The sequence below is a fragment of the Humulus lupulus genome, chromosome 1 (genome assembly GCF_963169125.1).
Source record: "Humulus lupulus chromosome 1, drHumLupu1.1, whole genome shotgun sequence".
NCBI lineage: Eukaryota > Viridiplantae > Streptophyta > Magnoliopsida > Rosales > Cannabaceae > Humulus > Humulus lupulus.
Genome location: NC_084793.1, coordinates 164906463 through 164923370, shown reverse-complemented (window position 1 = coordinate 164923370; position 16908 = coordinate 164906463). Strand labels below are relative to the sequence as shown.

The 16908-nt window shown below is 36.5% G+C and overlaps 1 pseudogene; it reads left to right on the top strand.

The window, feature by feature from the left end:
• Positions 1-7712: 7712 nt before the first annotated feature.
• LOC133800054 (N-terminal acetyltransferase A complex auxiliary subunit NAA15-like) lies at positions 7713-13957 on the top strand (annotated as a pseudogene).
• The last annotated feature ends 2951 nt before the right edge of the window (positions 13958-16908 follow it).

Genomic DNA, 16908 nt, shown 5'->3' with positions numbered 1-16908 from the left:
TATGCCAGTTGGTGGGGCATCCTACTGATGGATATCCCACCCTTCAAGAGGACATCAATGAGCAGGTAAATGCAATGAGGGGATCCCAAGACAACCTAGGCAAAGGTATGACCTTTATGCTATAACTTATTTGAAGGGTGGAAGGAGCATCCTAATCTTTGATATGGGAATCAACAACAAACTGTACCTACCAAACCACCAGGGTTTCCTTACTAACATAGGCCTCAACAAGCCTATGTACCTCATCCTCAACAACCCTCTAACAAGCTCAGCATCCATCAATGGAAAATATGCTAAAAACGTTAGTGGCCTCCAATATACAGACTCAAGTATTTCTTCAAAGCGCTCAAGCATCCCTAAAAAATCTAGAGAATACTATGGGTCAAATAGTCACTTCATTAAGTCAAAGTGAGCCACAGAATCAAGGAAAATGACCTTCACAACCTATTAGGAATCCAAGGGAAAACACTAATGCCATCACATTAAGAGATGGCAAGACTTATGACCCACCTACTATTCCATTAAGTTCAAACAATGCGGCATTGCCCCTACTCAATCCGCCCAACAAGACAATGAAATAAGTTCATTTCTTGGTCGCAGGATTCTATAGCCGATTTATAAATGATTTTTCAAAGATTGCTTCCCCATTATGAAATCTTCTTCAAAAGGATGTGGCCTGAATTTAATGATAAATTTTTATTTGTATTCAACAAATTGAAGGAATCCTTGACATCAACACCTATTATTCAGCCACCAAATTTGGAGTTACCATTTGAAATAATGTGTGACACTAATGATTATGCAGTAAGAGCGGTTCTTAGGTAAAGAGTTGGTAAGGTTCCTCATGTTATATATTATACCTCTCAGACTCTTAATGATGCTCAGTTGAATTACTCTACTAGAGAGAAAGAGCTTTTAGCGGTCATCTTTGCTCTACAAAAGTTTTGGTCTTACTTGATTGGAACTAAAGTTATTGTTCACATTGAGCATGCAACTCTTAAATATTTACTAGCTAAGAAAGAAGCGAAGCCCAGACTTATTCAGTGGATTTTACTCCTTCAAGAATTTGATATTGAAATAAAAGACAAGAGAGGGTCAGAATACTTGGTGGCTAATCATTTAAGTAGACTTATTTCGGATGAAGATAACTTGCCATCAAATGAAAAAATTTCTTGACGAACAACTCCTAGCTCTTAAAGAAGTTACTTCATGGTTTGCTCATATTGTTAACTATTTGGCCACTAAAGAGTTACTAGGAGACCTTACACAAGCTCAAAAGAACAAGATTAAGCATGATGCTAAGTTCAACATTTGGGATGAGCCTTATTTATGGTAACATTTCATTGATCAAGTCTTTTGGAGGTGTGTTACCGATTCTGAATTTCAATCCATCCTTCCTTTCTCGCATTCTCATGCTTGTGGAGGTCATTTTGGACCAAAACAAGTACTTGACAATGATTTTTATTGGCCTACAATCTTTAAAGATTCATATGCATATTGCAAGGCGTATGACCGTTGTCAACGAGTTGGTAACATGACTACTAGGGATCAAATGCCCCAAACTCCCATACTTATTATCGAGATTTTTGATGTATGGGTCATTGATTTTATGGGACCATTTCCATCATCATTCGGTTTTAAGTATATTATCTTAGCGATGGATTATGTATCTAAGTGATGGAAGAAAAAGCAACTAAAGCGAATAATTCTAAAACAGTGGCTGAGTTCATTAGATTGAATATCTTTGTGAGATTTGGCACTCCAAGGGCAATAATTAGTGTCCGGGGTACTCATTTCTGCAATAAAACTATTGAAGCTTTATTTCAGCACTATCAAGTGACTCATAAAGTAACCACTACCTACCATCCACAATCAAATGGCCAAGCTGAGGTATCGAATATAGAGGTCACTTCTATCCTTGAAAAGATGGTGAATCCAAATACGAAGGATTGGAGTGTAAGACTAGATGATGCTCTATGGGCATATTGCACGGCATACAAAACACTGCTTGGTATGTCACTGTATTGGTTGGTGTATGGAAAGCCTTGTCATTTACCGAATGAATTAGATCCTAATGATTGGTGGGTTGTGAAAAAGTGTAACATGGAGATGGATAATGCAGGCCAACAAGAAATGCTTCAATTACAAGAGCTAGAGGAAATTTTTAATGATGCTTATGAAAGCTCTAAGATTTACAAACATGATCGAAATAGAACTATTCAGAAGACAATTGATGCGAGACAGAAAGTATTATTGTATCATTCTCATCTTAAACTCTTTTCGTGTAAGTTGAAATTCCAATGGGTTGGACCTTTCGTAGTGGTACACCATTATCCTCATGGAGTGGTGGAAATAACAAGTCCATCAAAGAGAAAAATACTCAAGGTTAATGGTCAAAGATTGAAGCCTTATTATGAGTATATCGAGGAGGAACAAGCTACTATGATTCACCTCTTTGATCCAGAAAATGTTGATGAAGTATGAAAATGTTTTATGTCGAGCTAGTGATGTTAAACTTAGCAAACGTTTAAGACATTTTTGTTTAATTTATTTTTCCATGTATTTTTTCTTTTTGAACATAGTAATAATTTTTTTATGTATTTAAGAACCGTGAAAATCATGAAAAAATTAATTTGGGCCAAATGCCCAGTAGCCACGACCAGCCATACTCCAGGCCACAGCTTGGAGAATAGAGAGCAGTGGTCGTGGCCACTACTCGATTTCATCAATTCTTATTTTAAACCCTCAGATCATTGTTTTCCCATTTCACACAAAAACAAAGCCTCCAATACCAAAAGCACTCTCCCATTTTCACCAAATTCAATCATTTCAAACTCATTTTCACTCAAATTCTTCTCCAAAACCATCGCCATTCCAACCCTCAATCTCCATTTTCTCCCATTTTTCACCTATTCTCACCAAAATCCCCATCATCTATAACATTTCCCTTTTCAAAACCTAAAACCCCATAATTATGAATTTGACAATTCAGGTTCGCCAAGTAGTTTTAAGGAAATTCATTGGCACAATCAAGCTTCCAAGACTCTATTGTCAACTACAAGTAAGTTGTTTCTCTTCATTGTTTGATTTGTGGGTGTTGAATATTGAAGAACAAGAATTGGGGCATTTTGGATTTTATGATTTTTGGTGGATGAATTTACTATCTATTGTGATTATTGGCTTGGATTGAATGTTTATGTTGTTGTATTAGTGATATTTTGAATTTTGGGGAGATTGGATTACTAGAACAATATTTCAACTCTTGGTTTAGCTTATGCCTACCAAGTGTTTGATAAGAGTTCTAAGAGAAGTGTGATTGAGTTTTAAGGGGAATTGGTTGAATATTTTTAAAGAGGAAGAATTTAATTGCTTGGTTGATACTTGGTTAGCGTAGTTAGAAGAGTTTGAATTGATATTTTTGGGGTATCTTGAATTGCTCTTGTTGTCCATATCTTCCACCAAGGACACGTGGCATTGTCAAGTGAGCCTCATGAATTCTTAGGAGAGGCTCGAAACTAACCAGGGACCAGCAAACACTGAACTATCAGAAGGCTGAAGGCCCATACCCATCCTAGGTCCAGCAATTGGAGAATGATCCCAAGTATAACGAGAACCCGGACCTGACATAAAGGCTCGAACAAACTTTATGAGTGCCCAGAACTTCGATCCTCTAGGATGTAGATCATTATGGTTTATAACTTAGTCCAAGGACCAGATCTCGCCATGTGGGATCCGGATAATGCTTCCAGGTCCATCCTCCCATTTCAACGCACTATCAGGATGCATCCTTTGATCCCTCATCGCAAACTGATGTCCGTCTTAGTAAATGAACCCCTACCTTGGAAAATGAACCCGAACCATACGTCCTGGTAGAACATGACCACTTCTTCATACAGCTGACGACCTCGAGAAATATGGCAATTGGTCTCCTCAACTAACCTGCAAAAGGGGTACACACAGAATGTATAATGTTCCTAGGGATCGGTACTACCACTACTCTGATAGTTCTTGTCCCCCTAATCCCCCTAACGACTCACGTGCACTAGTCCGTATTAACGTACATAGGGTAGCTATAATGCTCTACCATGCTTAAGTCGGCCCACTAGGCCTAGACTAAACATTATGTGACACGTTATACTCTTATATTATACCTCCATTAGAGAACAAATATGCTTATATCTTTATTGGGCCCTGATTAGTCTAGCCCAAGCTACATGGCCACCTATAAATAGGGCCATTAGTGCAGTGTAGCAAGGATCCAACTTTTTATGCATGCAAAAATGCATCTATTTGAGCCTAAACAACATCTGGTATGGCAGGAGTGGTCGAAGCTGGGGGGAAGTACTCATCGTGCCTTTTCCTTTGGCCAATAAGTACGTCCCTTAGATCCTCACCCCTACGTCTCTGCTCGCTGGCACCCAGTCGGTCAAAGACGTTGGGTTGTTTGGGCTGCCCCCTAGCGTTCTGGCTTGTTGGTCGGTTTTCCATCGAAGGAGGATTTTGTTGCCCATTCCTTTCCTCCTGCTGTCGACCATTATTTCTCCTATCATAACCAGAGTCTGCTTCATTATAATCATGGCCGTCTTTGAATTGCAACCAGTGAGTGCACGACCTACTGTACGCATTGTTCCCCTCTCTTCTCCCTAGTCCATCTTGGTAAATAGGTGGAGACCTATGCTAGTCATTGGGTCCCCGGACATTTCTCTGTCATGGGGGGTCTCGTACCACAGAGCTTGAGTCCATTTTTCTCCTGCTTCTAAGGGACGTTGTCCTTTGCCAGGAGGATTCTGTTCACTAGCTGCTTGACGTCCAGGGCTTCAGGGACACTGCTCGTCCCTATTATATCTGTGTTGTTGCATATTATCTTGACCAGCACGAGAGGGTGGTTGCTGCTCGTTATTTCTATTAGAATTCTCGGTCTTCCTTTCCTGTTGAGCAGCTGGATGTTGTTATGGTCGCTGTGGACTCCTTGGGTATGGTGAATTTTGAGGACACTAGGGGTGATCTGATTATGGATTTTGAGGAGGATGAGGGTTTGGTGGTAGATCTGGCTGAGAGGTTGGTGCAGGTAGATTAGGTGGCTATCCTTGAGCCAACTGAATGGTTGCCTCTAAAGCTTTTGTAGTGTCTCTCTGTCGACGATCTATGTCCGCCTGTCATTCGTTCAACTCTCGGCGTTGTCTGTCGATCTCCATCTACTTCATCACCATAGTTTCAGCCACATTCTCTTGGTTAGCTTTTAGAGTGGCTAACTCATCTTGCAACACTCCCAAATTTGTTCTCAAGGTTTCAACATCCATCTCCTCCTCTTCCGATTCAACCTGTGGCTCGTCCTCTGCTATACCTGGTGGAGGAAGTAGATTTGGCACATTTTCAAATGTCCATCTAGCTTAACCCGCTGTCCTAGAGTTCTTCGCCATTATTATTTTGAAGTTCTTGAGTTCAGCTCTCAATGAAAGCACCAAAATGTTGACCCTCAATTTATTCAGAGACACGAAGTCACAAAAGACGATAAGGATTACTGTACTAAATGCAAGAAGTAAAACGACACAATGATTTTATAGTTGGTCAGCTCTAGAGATTTATAATAACCGACGTCCACACTACACCAAAAAGGGCATAGGATAACACTAAAATCTAATAGAATTAAAAAAGTATTATGCTAGGTAAAAAGCGGTTGACTCAAAATTTTGGGCGCCAACATTAAATTTTCATGTTTCTCTCCCTGTTTCTCTCTTATCTATTTTAAAAAAATTATATTAAAAAATATTAATAAAGTAAAAATCCCTAATCCCTTTTTCTTCCTATACGTGCCTCTCTCCTCTCAGCTGCCCCTTCATCTTTCTCTCTATTTCTCTCAAATCATCTCCTCTCAAGCTCCATGTCTCCCCTATCTTCCTCTCTCACTTCCATGGGAGACCACGACTACACTCATGGCGGCGTGCGGTGTCTCACAATGATGATGTTGCGGTGGTTTCCATGGAAGCTAAAGAAGATTGACAGATGGAGCTAGCTCGGTGGTTAGTGCCCTGCCCACTGTTCTTGAGAATCCAAGCCCACCCAAATCATCCTTCAATGAGGTACGAGATGATTTTTCTTTTTTAGAAAAAAAATTGGGTTTTTATTCAATTTGGATGATGGTTTCTGGGAAATTTCTGAAATGGGTTTGATGGATTTCAACAGTTGATTGAATCATTAATATTAGTGGTTTCTCTAACCACCCCCATTCGGACAGCGCTAACTAAGCAGAGGAGACGAGCCAGAGTTCAGAGCAACGTCTCCTAATGTGACTCCCTCACTCTCTCTCTTCCGATCTCCTCTCTCCCAAGTTATCCAGTAAGCCATGAATTTTGGATAATTATACATATATATGTGTGTGTGAAGAGAATATGTTGACTACTTTGAGCAATTCCATTTTCTACTTCTGCTCAAAATGTTTGCCGAATTGCGATGATTCAATTTTTGTCAGATCGTAGCTAAGACCTCTGCTACTACTACTATGGTTGTTCCTGTGGAAGAAGCCATTGCAGCGCTATCTACATTCTCACTCGAGGTTTTTCCTGTGAACACACTTTTTTTCATTTCTATTCTTGCGGAAAATGATTAATTCTTTTTTTTATATATGTATGTATGTATGTATGTATGTATGTATGTATGTATGTATGTAAAGGACTTAAATTTAGCTGGTGTATTATTTGTAATTTTTCTAGTTAAATTCTGTTTGAGATGTGATTATCATGTTAGCTTTGTGGAATTTGAGCGGCAATTGAATGAATTTTGCTTGAGAAATGACTTGAATGCATGTACATGTTAATCAATACATGTACGAGGGTTGAGATTTGAAGTGCAGTTCATTCTGTTTTTTATTTCTATAGTTGCATAATAATTAATAAATATTCATAGGATGAACAAGTAGAAGTGCAAGGACCAGGAATTTGGGTGTTAACAGAGAGAGGTGCAACTAAAAGTCCAATTGGTATGCGAATTTTTTATTTTCATCGTTTTTATTTATTTATTTTTCTATTTTGATGGTTCTGTGAGAATAATGATGGAATGTTGCTTTTTATGTCGTGGGACATAAAAAGCTCAACTTAAATTTCATTAGTGCTACTTCAACAAGTTTAGTTATCACTATCCTTTCTTGAAAAATTATAGCTATATTAGTGTTTTAAGTTAATAGAATTTTGAAGTCTAAATGAAGGGGTTGACATTAAATTGCATGGACCGTAAATCTGAAGCATATGAGCTTGTTCGACAAGGATTAAAGGTGAGGTTGTTGTCTAAAATTTTAATGTTCTATTTTGTTTTCAAAATCAGTAGGGTCTTTAGTTCTCTAAGGCTTTTTTGTGTTTTTGCATAATGATCTTAAAAGTCATGTATGCTGGCATGTTTATGGTCTTCTTTATCGGTCCGATAGAGAATACAGGGAGGCAATCAAATGCTATAGAAATGCACTAAGGATCGATCCAGGCAATATTGAAATTTTGCGAGATCTGTCACTGTTACATGTATGCTTTTGATGTTAATTTTCTTCTTTTAGAGACTTATGCTCTGTTGGTAAATTAAAGACAATATTGAAGTTTAGCACTTATATTTTCTGTTTCAAAGTTAACTGGAATACATGACACTTGTTAAATATAGCTGCTAATATCATGCTTGTTTATTACATCATTTTTTGTGAGTAGTGCCTTTTTCTTGATTTAAATCCTTAATTTGTTTTGGTTAATGATGGCTCTTTATCTATTGTGGTACAGGCGCAAATGCGAGATTTGGCAGGGTTTGTCGAGACAAGACAACAACTCTTGTCTCTAAAATCAAATCATCGTATGAATTGGATTGGCTTTGCTGTTGCTCATCATTTAAACTCAAAGTATGAATTTGACCTTATTTATTGATCCTTTATTTATATATTTATATAAATAAATTGTTTTTCTTGTTGGTCCCACTTACTAATGTTACTCAAATACTTAATGTTTGATATAAACAACCAAGAAGTTTCCAAACTTATGTTCTCTCATTCATAATTCAAATTGATTCGTGCTTTAAACACAACTGGAAATTTCTAGACTATAGACTGTAGATCTATGACTTCATATTTTCAAACAGTGGTTTTGACATTGGTGATGCCATTGATGTTAATTTTTTGCTAATACGCTGTCATGGTTCATGCAGCCGTTCTCAGTAAAAAATTACACTTGTAATTCATGTTCTAAATTTATTGTCAAAAAGTCTGTTACATAGTGTGATGTAAGTTGAACCTTTTAAAAATCTAGATCAAATAAATCATGTGGAAGTTAATACAGTCCATCTGTTGCTTTTAGAAAATGTTATTCCTCTCTTTTGTACATGTGTTTAAGTATTATATATGTATACAAACAATACTTTTTTTTTTCTTTCTATACAGCATATGTAAATATGTAAGAATAGTTCCTCTTTACATTTTCAGTGGATAAATTCTTCTTGGTTGTGTGTTTGGGTTATTAAATTTGAGTATAAGTTTTGGTCTATTAAATTTTATTTTTTCTTGTTAGTGCTTTAAAAGCAGTTGAAATTCTGGAAACATATGAAGGGACACTAGAAGATGATTTTCCTCCTGATAATGAACATTGTGAACATCGGGAAATGCTTTTGTATAAGGTATTCTAAGTGGTGTCTTCTGTATATTGTTTCTTATGTTATATATTAATGTAGATCTTATAGGTGACTAGCTGCCTATTATGTTGATTTTTAGGCTTGTTTTTTTATATGGGTTTTAGTTATTGTTAGGTTTTGTAGATGTCTAGAATTTTTGTGTGTATTGGAGTTGTTACTGGCTATTTATGTTTCAGGTTTTTCCCCACCTATTCTTGTGGTCTTTTTTTTAGGTTCCCTTGGTTTTGTGAATGATTAATGCTAATGGGCACCATTGGTGCACAACACCACCTTACATAGCATACCGTTATTGGTGCAGTATAGTATCAAGTCCCACAACACCACCTTACATAGCATACCGTTATTGGTGCAATATAGTATCGAGTCCCACTTATTTTAATTTAACATAAAAATATATGGGACCCGATACTTAATTGCATTGCACCAATCAACCTAAGGTGTTGCTGGGCATCATGGGTGCCATATAGCAATGCTCTTTGTGAATGCATGAACATCTCTTAAGTTATTTGACTTTTTAAAAAGCTGCTTTTATATGGTAAATATGAAAACAATTATTTATTTTTCCTTGTTAGTCTAGTTTGATGCCCTTTCAATCAGTGGGTTCTACGTTTCACACTTCAAATGAAAAAACTTATTAGGTTTTATGGTCCCATCCCATCATATGGTTTTAATAGTGGCCTTTATCAATTTTATTCTCCAGATTTCTTTGCTAGAAGAATCGGGTTCTATTGAGAGAGCTCTTGATGAGTTGCGCAAGAAAGAGCCAAAAATAGTAAGCTTGAACTATTATACTTCTTATGAGGTTATGTTTTTAGCATGCGAATCTCAAGTGCTTACCATTTCTTGTTATGTCTTTCAAGGTTGATAAATTGGCTTTTAAAGAACAAGAGGTTTCTCTTTTAGTAAAGCTTGGTCGCTTTGAAGAAGGTGCCACTTTGTTCAAGGCTCTACTTTCTATGAATCCTAACAATTACGGGTATTTAGTAATGCTAATGCTATATTTCTTTTCAAAATATCAATTCCTTGTGAAAACTTGATTCATATTTTGAACTTGTTATTTTGAGTTCAATTTCAGATACTATGAAGGCCTTCACAAGTGTGTTGGGCTCTATTATGAAAATGGTAAGTATTCACCCGACCAAATTGAACAGTTGGATTCGTTGTACAATTCTCTTAGGCAGCAATACACTTGGTCTTCTGCAGTCAAGGTAAAATATTGAGTGATCTGAATTTTAACTTTGCTGCTTTCCTTGTAATGGTTGCCATTTTATCTGAATGCTGTGACGCCTATTAGCTATTACACAAACTTGTAATAACACCGGGCTTTATTCTATCAAATATTGTGCACTGCTATGATGGAGTTGATTTTAAATTTATACACTGGATTCTTTCTGTTCTGCATGTATCTATTGTTGATATTATTTTTGGTAAATTTTAACTAATAAACTGCTATTAATTAGTTTCAAAGGGGGCGAACTTCGTTAATTTTTCAATGGGTCCTATTGAACTTAATATTGATTTATTATTAATTTCCAAATTTCTTTCATGGTACACCATTCCATTTTAGACGTGACTTTATCATATTTACTTAATATTAGAAATGCTTAGCTGAAAAGTCCTCAGGTGATTTATGAGTTGAATGCAATTAAATTAGCTTCTTGGTACTACTTTTTGGTTACTACCGCATTAGAATGACCATCATCATTATTATTATTTTTTTATGCTCTTCTTATTTATGGACTTTTTCGAGTTATCACTGAATCTTGTTGGGTTGGGTGTTTCAGAGAATACCGCTCGACTTTCTGTAAGGTGTCAGGTTTAGAGAAGCAGTTGAAAATTATATTAGGCCCCTCCTTACTAAGGTATTTATGGTTCCTTTTTTATCACTCTGACTCGATCTTTTATATTTTATGGCAACGTATATTCTTGATGCTTTCAGGGAGTTCCATCATTGTTCACTGATCTTTCTCCATTGTATGATCATCCTGGAAAGGTATGCTCCTCATTCTTCTTGATTGTTTTACACATTAATTTTTTGATTTTTTTAGGACCTAAGAAAATATTAGTTTTGTAGGTTTAAGTTATGCTTTGTCACACTGTTTTCCAAGCAGACATTCTTGAGGAACTTATTATTGAGCTGAAGCATGCTGTCTGGTCAATTCCCTGGAAGGTAAGCTGTGGTAGCACTTATTTGCATTAATGCAAATCATGTTGAAACATTCATACACTTCAGTGATGCCTATTTATAAGAGTTGTCTTCAGGGTGTGGTTTAGTTGATTAGCCAATGGGTAGTGGAGCTTGTGGTTTGCTTCTTCATGGTGTGAGGTTGTTTACAGTTTATAGATTTCTGTATTGTTTTTCCTTGTTTTGGTTTTGTCGAGTGAATTAGACTTATCTTTTTCCTGCTCTCTTTATATACTGTATATATGAACAGTCAATCATGTTTCTGTTATACTGAAGCAGATGATCTAAGCAACATGATTTTAGATTTGTGGTCACTGAACGTGTCATAATATTATAAAACTATCTCCTTGCTTTTAGATTTTAGTTGTGAATGGTGAATGCTCTGATTTGCTCTAATTTTTTTATCTTGCAAGTGCTTTTTTAGTCTGGCACGTGGTTTTGTTGCCAGAGGCATTCTTTTGGTAATTCTTATTGATGATGTCACTTTTAAAAAAAATATATTTACTTTAAATGCAGGTCAGAGAAAGAACCTCCTTCAACTCTTATGTGAACCTTATTCCTATTAGCACAGGTTAGCCACCTTTATTTTTCTTCTTTTTGCTACCCCCTTAAATATTTTTTGTTGGGATATTTGTTTTTGCTTAGAATTTATGTTTGGATCCAGCATTACGACAGAAGGGGACAATATGAAATCGCTCTTTCTAAAATTGATGAGGCCATTGAGCACACCCCAATCGCGATTGATTTATACTCGGGCAAGGTTGGTTAGGATTCTTAATGAAAGTTTTTTTAATGTAAATGTTTTCTGGAATAAGTTTTATGGATTTTTTTCTTAATATAATCTTATGATTTTTTTCCCTTCTTAATCTTGTAGCAGAGATATTTTGCTATTGAAATCAATGTTATACTACAAGATATAGTTTGTGCACGTGTCTGTATCTATAGATACACTTGACGATATATTTTGAAATGATCTTTCATGGTTTATTCTTTCTTAAAGAGATTTGATATTGTTCGCCAGTGGCCACAATATCTGAGAACTTTAGTAAGTTTTTGTTTATATCCTAGAGGTTTTCACATGCATTTACCTTGGAATTTTTATGGTTTACTTGTGTGAACCGGTTTAGCTTAATTGTGAAGGGCAGATATCTTCTGGGAGCACTTTAACTAGAGTTGTATCTTTAGCTGTGTTGTCCATGGGAAATAGGATTTGATTACTGTACACATTCCACTATCTTTCAACTTTTATTGAACTTATAACGTTTTGAGTTTTTTGGTGAGATATTGTTTTCATGCACTTGCCAGGATTCTTTAATTTTGTTTATCTTTTTTCTTCCAAATTTTTAATTTTGTTTTTTTTATTACAGAGCCGAATTTTGAAGCATGGTTATGATTTGGCTGCTGCTGCTGCATTGGCAGATGAAGCTAGATGTATGGATCTTGCGTTCATGCTGCTATAAATGTTTTGTATGTGCTTCATGCTGTATTTTCTCTTTTGAAGGTGGCTTTAGCTGAGAAAACTGTAGTGTTGTTCACTAAAGATGGAGATCAGCATACCAACCTTCATGACATGCAGTGCATGTGGTTTGTCTCTGTTTACTGCTGGATCTATTTACTTGTTGAAACAAGTTATGTTGGTTGTTGCTTCTAAGTATTTTCTGTTGTACTTTGAAGGTATGAGCTGGCTTCTGGTGAAAGTTACTTCCGTCAAGGTGATCTTGGATGGGCTTTAAAAAAAATTCTGGCTGTGGAGAAGCACTATGCTGATATCACTGAAGACCAATTTGACTTCCATTCTTATTGTTGTAGGAAAATGACTTTACGTACATATGTTGAAATGCTTAAATCTCAAGATCGATTGCATTCACATCCATATTTTCATAAAGCAGTAGTTGGTGCAATTAGGTAAAGCATTTATATTGGGTTCCACATATTGGATTTATTTTTTTATGATGTACTATCAATTAGTCGTTGATGGATTTTCATAGCTTGACAATAAATGTTAATTTCTGTAAAAAAAAAAAAAAGAGCACTTGCAATTGTAGTATTAAGACCCCTTTAGAGAGGACTGAACGAGTTTCAAGGGAGAAATTGATGATTATTAAGGATTAGACATCTCACCTTGGTTTATTTTTAGGTTTTAAATGCAATTTGGTGTATTGTCAGTTTTGCTGGATTGTCATTTTCTTGCGGTGTAATACATTGTTAATTTTTGCTCTGTATTTATATGTTGGTCGTGGGTTTTCATCTGCAGATGCTATATAAAGTTGTATGATTCCCCTCCAAAGTCAACCACTAAGGAAGACGATGAGATGTCCAAGTTGCCTCCTTCTCAGAAAAAAAAAAATGAGGCAAAAATTGAGAAAAGCAGAGGCTCGAGCTAAGAAAGTAATGTTTCTGACTTCTGTAGCTTTTCGGACCATTCCCCTACATTTATTTTTATCCTAATGTTTAGTATTCTTTTAGGAGGCTGAAGGTAAAAATGAAGAATCCAATGCTAATAGTGTCTCAAAGACTGGGAAACGAAATGTGAAACCTGTTGATCCAGATCCCCATGGGGAGAAATTGTTGCAGGTTCTGTGTGCCTTTATTTATTTCTCAGATTCCTAAATTATGTTTTGTATTTTCCTTAATTGTTTGCCGGACATCTCTAGGAAAAGTGTTTCCCTGTCTGATATTTATGTGTTTATTCAGGTAGAAGATCCACTTTTAGAAGCTACAAAGTACTTGAAGTTGCTTCAAAAGAACTCCCCTGATTCGTTAGAAACACACTTGCTTTCTTTTGAAGTGAATGTGAGAAAACAGAAGATTTTGCTTGCCTTTCAGGTAAGCTTTTATTTAAGCGTGTGGCTGAGAAGCTTTTATTTTGACCCTCTTTTTGTCTTGAGCTGCATAAGGCCAACTGATGACTAAATTGTCTTTGGAGTGCAGGCTGTAAAGCAACTACTGAGGTTGAACGCTGAACACCCAGATACACATCGCTGTTTAGTATGTATCTCTGTTATCTATGGCCATCGTGTTTGTATATGTTCTTATCAGTTTGTGGTGATCTGTCTATTCCACTCGAACTTATTGTTAACTGCTCGAATAAGAGGAATAGCATGGGCTTCATAAAGGACCTCTAACAGCCATACCCTGCTGTTTTGTCAAGTTTTGGAGTTATTACAAATTTAATTTAAACTTTATATGCTTACAGGTGGAATTGGAGTTATTAAAAATTTAATTTAAACTTTATATGCTTACAGGTGGAAACTAGAGGACTTTTTTTTTACAATGTGCAGGTATATTGAGATGCTTTCTTTGGATCAATTCTTGACAACATTTGTAGTTGAGGTCTTTAGAATGGAAGAATGTATTTCACTAATTTTTATATACATTTCTTGTTTTGTATTTAGTGATAAAGAAATCTGAATTGGCATAAATTATGTTGTAATATGATTTCTTAAGCCTAGACTAGTAGACTAAATATTGTAATTACATTTTGAGTAATTAATAAAAATCTATTCATGTTACCTTATTTGGCTTCAACTTTCATATTTGTTTTCCTAGTTTTGTGTAAGTAAAAAAAGATTATGTTTCTCTAAGCTAATATAACACATGTGTAATACTAAAGTGTAGTATAACACAAAAAATGTGTTATACTAAAGTGCAGTATAACACAAAAAATGTGTTATACTAAAGTGTAGTATAACACAAATTTATAAGTATTGAAATGTGTTATATAATCGACTATAAATAACATAATTAAACACTTATCAATTTATTAAAATAACACAGAAATTGTGTTATAGTTGACAGTATAATAACACATCTGTATAACAATGATAAAGTGTTATGTAAAGTACTCTGACCTACGATAACATAGTCGGTCTTAACACATCAAAAAGTGTTATGGTATGTTTTGATAACACATTTTTGGTGTTATTAAAAGAATTTTTTCTTGTAGTGGCACTTAGTGTTTTTATTGATGTAGACTACAAAACCTGCGATCAACAAACTAGGGTTCACTAAGTTTCACAAGCTCCGAAGTTGAATACAAAGAATCATGTATAAAATCACTTGTTCTCTCTGAATACAAAATATTTTGTATCAAATAAATGAATCCCATGAGTCTTATTTATAGGTTCAAGGATGTACATATGGGCCTATGGGTCGTCCTTAATCTTTGTTACAAGCATAACAAAATAGTAACAGAAATAATGATATATACATATAAAAGTAATCAAATATCTAACTCATAACCGTCCCTGAGAGCTTACCCCCGGTCCTACGAGCAGATCTAGTCGTATATGTCAACACATCTTCTTTTCCTGCTACTCAGCATATTCCTTACACCTATCAAGCAGCTCAATTTCCTCTCGATATCTTGGTCGTTGGTTGACCAGGTCTTCATCAATAACCAGTCATGTGTTGTCCATGTGCCTCTTAAACATGCCACGTCATCATGCAATTATTTTAGGGAACTCATAGCTAGGTCATAGGGTCCGAGTTGATTCTATGGTCAACTATTCAGGGCAGCAGGCCCAGTATGATCCAATGATCATTTATTTGTAATTGTATGCATGCATGAGTAGGTTATTACTGTTGGGCATGCTAGATATGTATTTACTGTTCATGGACATGTTTAAGTTTTCTTGTTGAGCCTTGGCTCACGGGTGGTATGTGGTGCAAGTAAGGGAAAGGAAAGCTAGACCAGCCATGAGTTGGAGAGCTTCGGTGGTGGCGTGTACATATGCGGCTACTCGTCCACCACAACCAAGGATATCTCAGAGGAACTAGGTTTGTATCCCTTATTTTGCTGCTTAGGCCAGCTGGTTGTAACTTTTGATTTGTATATACCCTTTTAAACATCTATTTGTAATATTTTAGGATCCCATGTATATATGTAACTTTTAAAATGAAAAGCCTATGTTCCTTAACCAAAATTTTTAACCCTAACCCTTGACATTAACCTTAGTTACACGTTTATAACCAAACAACTTGATTAGCAAGTCTAACACTATTTAAAGTACACAGTGTAACGGTCCTGGATTAGGGGGACGTTACACAAACATTGAAAGTCCAGAACTAAAGTTGGATTCTTCTCTAGGAGGAACCCGAATGTCATAAACCAATAGTGTCTTACATCCGGGGGTGTTTCCAGGTGCTGGATGGAGCCGGAATGACATTACGGCTCTTCAATCTATAAAACCCATCTTGCGTCTTATCCTTGGAGTTCAACTGCAGCTCCAACCAATAATAATATAGCACCTCCATGGGGGTGGGCTCTGCCATCTCCTTCCAAGCACAGAACACATGCCACCCCCACGGGTAACTTGTACGCCTGGGGCAGGAGTTGGAACGGCATGATCCCCACGAACCAGAGGAATCGCACAAAATAGTCATGAAGCGGGAGACTAGCTCCTATACTAATGTGGTCTGTTCTCCAGGCCCCGTATACACCCACTCCAGGCCTTTTCCTCCTTCCGAGCCAGCCTGTTGGAGAAGAGCCCTGGAGTCAACTCTACCCCAAAGGATTTCTCCAACTCATTCAGCATCTGGTAGTTCCAGAACTCGTTTGTCTCCGCATCCATTTCCCACATGTTGACTAGGCTCGCATTTACAACATCCTTTGGGTAAAGTGTGATGCCGTGAACAGTGATCAGAGACCTAAAAGTGACAAGAAAAGCAAGAACCAAGCAGTTAGCACAAAAACTGAAGAATTATGGTTAAGGCACGGTGATTCTCCTAAATTACTTGGAGAGGTACCCTCCGGACACTGCTCCGGAAACAATTAAGGTCCCAGGAGCATGAAGCAGGAACTAATAGAAAAATATATTTGCAAAGGTAAACTAATTCACCCAGACGGTTTTGAGGTGTCCGGGTTTGTCAATTCAAAGCGGTCTAACTCGCTCCATTAGTCACAATTTATCTTCGAAAAGAAATTTCACCTAGAAATTTCTCTATTATGCATCACTACCTAGAACCACCCTACACGATGGTCGTGGCCCTAACAGCCACATGATCGCAGAGGCAATATGATAATAGAAAATAATAAGGGAAAAAAAAAGAAGTGGCCAGAAAAATTACTG